The sequence below is a fragment of the Biomphalaria glabrata genome, chromosome 13, assembly GCF_947242115.1.
Source record: "Biomphalaria glabrata chromosome 13, xgBioGlab47.1, whole genome shotgun sequence".
NCBI lineage: Eukaryota > Metazoa > Mollusca > Gastropoda > Planorbidae > Biomphalaria > Biomphalaria glabrata.
The window spans coordinates 4119314-4127244 of NC_074723.1; positions in this window are offsets into that span (position 1 = coordinate 4119314).

Consider the following 7931-nt stretch of genomic DNA (forward strand, 5'->3'; position numbering starts at 1 on the left):
AAGAAAAGTTTAGTGTATTATATATATATATATATATATATATATATATATATATATATATATATATATCACCTAGCATGGGCGTAGCCAGGATTTTTTTTCGGGAGGGGTTTTGGGGGGGATTTCCCCCCCCCCGGGCGGAAAAAAAATTATATGTGTGTGTGTGTACATAATTAATCTTTATTACATACTGACCCTTTCGGAAGACGTTTTTTTGTTTATTGTAGACTCCCCGCCCTTGCTAGGAAGGGGGTCTGGGGGAGCTCGCAGCGCTCCCCCAGCGCGGGGCGAAGCCCCGCCGCCGAGCACTATTTCTGGTATTGAAAGCCAACAAAATGCATATTCTGAGGTATCTATGTATATACAGTGCATTATCTTGCTATTAAAAAGTTTTATTTCAAAAACCTAATGTGCTATTCTTACTGACTTAGACAATCTCGCGCCGTTTGGCGCATTTTCCGGAAAGCTGTTTCCGCAACTCTTATTTTGCGTAATTCATTTTGTCGGAGAACATGTCCCGCAAAACCTCATGCGACGCTCTGTCACAACCTTACTAAGGATTCGACTCCCAGTTCGGCATATGATTTCTTTGATTTAGACCCGATCTCTATGACTGACTCCTAAAATCTGTCTTAGCCATCTTTGTTGAGCCACATTAATGTTTTTCAATTTCGGCAGAAGACTATTCACACTTTATTAATGGAGCCCAAGCCACTGGTAGAAAATAGAAATTTGTAATCTTTCTTGACTACGCTTTTGGAATTACATACCTGTATTTCGCTTTAAATTTTATATCGAAAAGGAAAGTTTTTTCGTCAAATCATCTGTTGAGGGGTTTTAAACTAAAAAATCTCTGGAGTTTTTTTTTTTTTAAAATTCAGACCCCATTTAGCTACGACTATAGAATTTGGTGACTGTAGTTTGCTTTAAAATAATATTGAAGAGAGAGGTTTTCAACTCTAAATGCTCTGTAGGGGAATTTTAAACTCAAAACCATCTGGAGGGGTTTTTAACTTTAAAGAAAAAGCCATCTGGAGGATGGGATTTAAACTCAAAACCCCTTTGACTACGCTCATAGATTTTATAGTGTGTAATTTGCTTTTTTTTTTTTTATATTGAAGAGGTACTTTTTAGCTTCAAACCCCAACTGGAGGGGGGGGGTTTAAACTCAAAACCCCTTTGGTTACGCTCATAACATTTTGAATGTGTAATTTGCTTTTTTATATTGAAGAGGGGTTTATCGTAAATTTTGGAGGGGGTTTTAAAATCAAAATCTTCCTTAACTGTGCTGTTGGAATTTGGTGATTGCTGTTTGCATTTTTTTTTGTTTTGCTTTATAGAAGAGGGGGATTTAACTGCAAAAACCTCTGGTAGGGGGTTTAAAACTCAAAACCCCCCTGGTAGAGGGATTTGTATCTCAAAATCCCCTGATAGGGTTTTTAAAATCTCAAAACCCCCTGGTAAAGGGGTTTAAGCTCAAAACCCCCTGGTACAGGATTTTTAACTCAAAACCCCCTCGGCTGTGCTGTGGTAAGGGATGATTTAGTATTAAAATTTCACCTAAAATAAACAAAATGAAAGCAAAAATCAGTCACTTAATTCCGTTCCCCCCCTCCTGCGGGGGGGGGGATTTCATTTCGGGGGGGGGGGGGGGGGGTTTGAACCCCAAGAACCCCCCCCCCTGGCTACGCCCATGTCACCTAGTGCATTCTATGCTATCTGTATCTATCTATAAAAAAAAACAACTGTTTACTGCATGCTAGACTGGATATTCCGTTTCTTTGGTTACATCAGCTGCGCGGAGAGGGGGGAACTGCTGTGTGGGCGACATCGTTACGACCATAAAGAATGCCCAGGCTTTCATCTCACTTCTCTGAGATGAACCATAGTCGTTCTACGACTGAAGGAGGCCAATGATGATGAGACTGAATCATCTCGAAATATTGATGTAAACAAACGTAATTTAACAATATTTACAAAAGATCATACATTATAGATATGTAAAGACATATTACTTTAAAAAAAAACATCGAAGATCAAAATAGAAATTTAGGAAACTTAAAGTAGTTTCACAATGACGAAATAGGCCTGTTGATATGGTAAACGCGTACAATATAATATAGTAGGGCCTATAAAGTATAGTTCTCCGCCAAGACACTAATTGTGGTTTGTTTATTGCTGACTGTGAACCTAGATCTTTATTAACAAGGCCCATAATTTCTGAAAGTTTATGTAGGCTACATAATTTTATATAGTAGAGAACTATTTTTCTGTTAACTTAATTATTTTTCTTAATTACCATATTTTTATTTTTTTAATAAATTAAATTTAAAACGTTCATATCATGTAAACCGCTGACAATGTTAGAGCTACCTAACTTTTAATAGATTTCATTCTACACGACTAACGTAATAAAGTTTACATGTTTTGTTCAATCACTTCCTGGTCTATAAATTCTGTAATACCTATACTCATAATATTAATTAAGAACCGTACAAAGTAGTATTATGTAAGTAAATAAATAGTTTGCATCAACATTCTCAGCCCCAGGAGACAAAGACATTACTTAATCTGAACCAAGTAGACAACATAGAAGATATAGAAGTACAAGAAAAGGGGATCCAAAAACTATTAGGAAACATTAAACCTCATAAAGTATCCAGACCTGATGTGTTACAGCTAGATTACTCAAAGAACTAAGCAATGAGCTAGCACCAGTGTTTAAAATATTTTTTTCAGGCATCTCTTAACCAGGGCAGCGTGCCGAGGGACTGGAAAGAAGCTAATGTCACCCCCTCTATTAAAAAAAGGAGAAAACTTTAACCCAGGAGACTACAGACTAGTATCACTTACTAGCATCACATGTAAAATCCTAGAACACATAATATGTAGGAACACCATAAACCACTTAGACAAACATAATGTCCTCACACCATACCAACATAGGTTTAGGAAATATAGATCATGTGAAACACAACTAATAGGACTAAGTGATGATTTTTCAAAAGGTTTAGATAATAGTGAACAAATAGATGCTATCTTACTAGATTTTTCTAAGGCTTTTGACAAAGTTCACAACCATAGTTTGCTTAAAAAAAACAACAACATATTTTGGCATTGATGGTCCATTGCATCAGTGGATTAAAGATTTTCTGATAGGGAGAGAACAAACTGTAATAATAAATGGCTCTAAATCAACACCGATAACAGTAAACGCAGGTGTACCTCAAGAAACAGTCTTGGGTCCACTACTATTTTTAATTTACATAAATGATTTACCAAATTGCATTATTTCAGGAACAAAAGTCAGATTATTTGCAGACGATTACATAATATATAGAACAATAAAAACAACACAAGACACAGATATTTTACAAAGAGAATTAGATGAATTACAGAAATGGGAATCAAATTGGAGCATGTCTTTCCACCCAGAAAAATGTCAGTTGTTAAGAGTAACAAAAAAACTAAAACAAATTAATTCCACTTATCTTATTCATGGCAAACCAGTAACACAGACTAAAAACGCAAAATACCTAGGTGTTATAATAAATGAAAAACTGTCGTGGAATCCACATATTGATGAAACTACAAAAAAATCAAACAAAGCATTAGGATTTATTAAAAGAAATTTCTATAAATCAAATAAGAACATAAAACTAAAATGTTATTTAACCTTGGTTAGGCCAATAATAGAATATGCATCCTCTGTTTGGGACCCCTCAACTCAAGAAAACATTAAGAAACTAGAACAGACACAAAATAGAGCACTTTTTCGAAGGCTTTAATTTAATAAAAATCCATTTTTTAACACTTATCAATAATAATAATTTAATTTAGAAAGCGCTGTTAACAAACATAATTTATGCTCAAGGCGCTGTGATAACATCACAAACATAAACACGAGAGTTGAAATGACAAACTAATCTAAAAAAGTTTTGAACAGATGGGTCTTAATGTTATTTTTGACTGTAGTGTAGCATGTTGTCTGTCTGAGATCAATAGGGAATGAGTTCCAAGCCTTTAGTCCGTGCACTGATAAAGCGCATAAACCAAAACTGTTAAATTTCTAGAAAAATCGTTAGAGCCTTTTTTTTTTCAGAATCCGTGTCCAGGTTATAGGTTCCACCACTATCCATCCTCCACGAAATTGTGACTTGAATAGAGATATTGAATGTATAGAGGTTGAAAGTGAAATAAGCCATCTTAAGATCTTAAGCTTAAGAATATGATTCATAACAAGATCACTTGGACTTGCCCCCCCCCCCTTTAAGAAAGTAAGGGGTCGTGGGACTGAGTATAAAATCTCGTTGAATACTGGGATTTTGTATATCGGGATCTTAGGACGCGTGACATTAGTTAGGGAAAAGTAAAGACTGTTGTTCGTTGTGCTGGCCACATGACACCCTCGTTAGAAACAGATAAACTTTGCATCACTTGCCCCATTGATCGTAAGGTCTGAAAGAGGTACTTTCTTACCTTAAGAAACTAAAGGGTCCTAGATCGAGACCAGTCGTCATAGCAGGCCTCAACACTGACTTGCAACGTCACAACCTGTGGGCAGTTTAGACCAATAGCTCGTTGCCACGCAGGTTGTGACGTTGCAGGTCAGTGTAGAGGCCTTCTGTAACGGAAGAGTCTCGCCTAGTTATCTACTCGTAGCTCCTGCACTGACCTACTCTCGTGTGCTCTGAAGAAATGGGTGTGGTAATGACCTGAGTCAGACTCATCTGAGCAGCTGAACTCAGTAAGATACTGACGTATCAACTGTTAAACAAAGCAGGCAAAAAAACACGTGCCCGCGTGTTTACGCAGTGAATAAATTCAAACCCTTCTGATTGAGTGGCACGAGGTAATCATGGGACAACAGACAAGACGTCAAAAGTAGTCGATAATACACTCTCATCGAATTAAAAACTCCTCGGTATGAAAACAAAAAAAAAAAAAACTCGATACTCTCTCATCTCTGCAGCCTATTTAAACACATCACTCGTAGTTGAGTGACACATGAAAATGGTTCTTCCTCAGGGACGCGGACATTTGATTAACAATACTTAGCACGTTTACACATATTGCATGTGACGAGGTAACAAAGGTGAAGGTTACAGATGGAAATTAGTACACTGTGAAGAAGTTATAGACTTGTATTCAACTCGTTTATATAACATATGAATTTAAAAAAATACGCAGTTATATATATATATATATATATATATATATATATATATATATATATATATATATATATATATTTTGGGGGATAAATTAGACCCTGTTCTTGCAGGTCAATCGCTAAACTGATAATCTTAAGCTCAAATCATGCTAGAATATTTGGTGTTTTTTGTGTTGTTGTTTTTTTTTAATTCAGAATAATATGCATCTCTGAGTCAATCTATTTATAGAACTTAACTTGAGACTCTAAACAAAGCTCCAACCATAACTTTTCCCAGTGCTTCTAAAATAGAAAAGAAAGACTATAGCCATAGCACTATCCAGGACTGGGCTATTATTTCAGTTTTTCAGCAGTAATAAAAAGATGAAGGGTTAGTGTCTTCCCTTGGGGAGGAGCCTAAATGAGTGATACATCTAGTAAAAAGAATGTTACCTTTCCCTTTCAGACCGTGCACTCTATGAGTCATGTGAGTGTCATGTGGTCAGCTCAGGAACCAACAGCTTTTGCTTTCCGCAACTAAAATCAGTTACCTATTAGAGTTGGCTACACTAGGGGGCATCCGAAATTCAAAATCCCAGTCTTCACCGAGATTTGAACGCGAGAATCTTCGGTTTGGAAGCCAATCGCCTTACCACTCAGCCACCAGTGATACATTTACAAAGATAAAATTAGACACTAATTTTATTATCAACATTAATAATGTACAGTTGCCAAAATGTGAGCTTTGTGCAGAAATAGAATATTATTGGGGGTTTCGGGAATGCCGGTCTGCAATTTGCGCCATGTAGTTTTATTTTTTTATTATTTTTTTTTATCAAACAAAGTTGTTGTAATTTAGGTTACAGTAATATGTTTATTATTGTTGTTTAGAGTTCTGGTAGGAGGGGAAATAACTGTTCTTTCTAGATGTCGTTGAAACAGTAGGCCTAATTGTTTTAATTTTATATCTTGAAGAATACACGTAGTCGTAGGATGTCTTTGATAAAGTTTTACAAAATATCTTTAAGCCATGTAGGGGAGGAGCCTAAATGAGTGATAGGGGGCCTACATCTAGTAAAAGAAAGGACAGAAGACTCAAAAGTAAAGTAGCAATTATATATAAAACACTGAACCATAATCTTCAAATACAAAATTTAATAAATTACTCTGAAAGACACAAAGATAAAGGCACATTCCTCGTCCCATATGCTAGGACAAATTTGTACAAGTACTCCTTCTTCCCTAGTGCTATTAGAGCATGGAATGGGTTGCCTGAGCTAGCCAGGAAAACCAGTGACTTGGCAGAATTTAAGTCATTTTTTTAATATGCATGACTAAATGCATGACGCGTAGGACGTAATCATCTTCTTTTTTAAAGTAACGTCTGTATTAGATAAGAAGAAGGTTCATTTTTTATTAGGTTTGTAAAAAAAAGTTCCTTCTTATAAATCTATTAGAACTCGTTTCATTCTATTGGAATGTTTTTGTTTATGGAAACAGTTACTGTGATGTCATGTCAAAATATCTGGTGTTGATATAAAAATACCAGTGATGGCCGCCTTCAATCTTATCTTATATGACACAGACGTTATTTCAAAAAAGAAGATGATTACGTCCTACGCGTCATGCATTTAGTCATGCATATTAACCAATGACCTAAACTCCGCCAAGTCACTGGTTTTAATGGTTAGCTCAGGCAACCCATTCCATGCTCTAATAGCGCTAGGGAAGAAGGAGCATTTGTACAAATTTGTCCTAGCATATGGAACGAGGAATGTGTCTTTATCTGTGTCTAATCTGGTAGAATATTTCTTGTAGCTTATGAAGTAGTTTGAGGAGAGGCATTTTCGCGCGTGAAACTAGAACCTGGCTGTGCCCTGGATATGTAAGATGTATTATTTTTGTGTTGAAGCGAGACCATTCGTTATAGAAGACCTCAACACTGACCAGCAACGTCACAACCTGTGGGCAGTTTAGACCAATAGCGAGTTGCATGGCTGTACAGACCTGTATCGTGGCAACGAGCCATTGGTTTATTTTTTTTTTTGTGGTTAGGTATAATAATATTTTTCTGAATTGAACTATACAGCTCTGCCTCTCTTCTATTTCTTAGTGTGAAAGTGGAATCGTGCGAATGCGTGTTGAAAGAAGGGAGATAGGGAGATATAGACTGGCCGATAAAATAGTTTTATGAAACGAAATTTGTGACTTGCAATTTTGTGTACTTTATTATACAGCATTTATGAGCAGTGTAGTTTTGTTTAATCTCTAAGACTGAAGATCATGCAACTTTTCAGAAGTCGGAAATCCGACAACAATAGATATACATGTTTTCAAGTTACATGAAGTCATTTCCTTTTTCCAGGCTATATTTATTTATGTCTATGTGAGGAATATAAACAAATTAGTGTTTACAATGTTAGTTATTAAATTAAGATTAAATTAGTTCTAAAATTCTAACTTTGTAAATTAAGATTAATTTAGTTCTAAAATTCTAATTTTGTAAATTAAGACTAATTTAGTTCTGAAATTCTAATTTTGTAAATTAAGATTAATTTAGTTCTAAAATTCTAATTTTGTAAATTAAGATTAATTTAGTTCTGAAATTCTAATTTTGTAAATTAAGATTAATTTAGTTCTAAAATTCTAATTTTGTAAATTAAGATTAATTTAGTTCTAAAATTCTAATTTTGTAAATTAAGATTAAATTAGTTCTGAAATTCTAATTTTGTAAATTAAGATTAATTTAGTTCTAAAATTCTAATTTTGTAAATTAAGA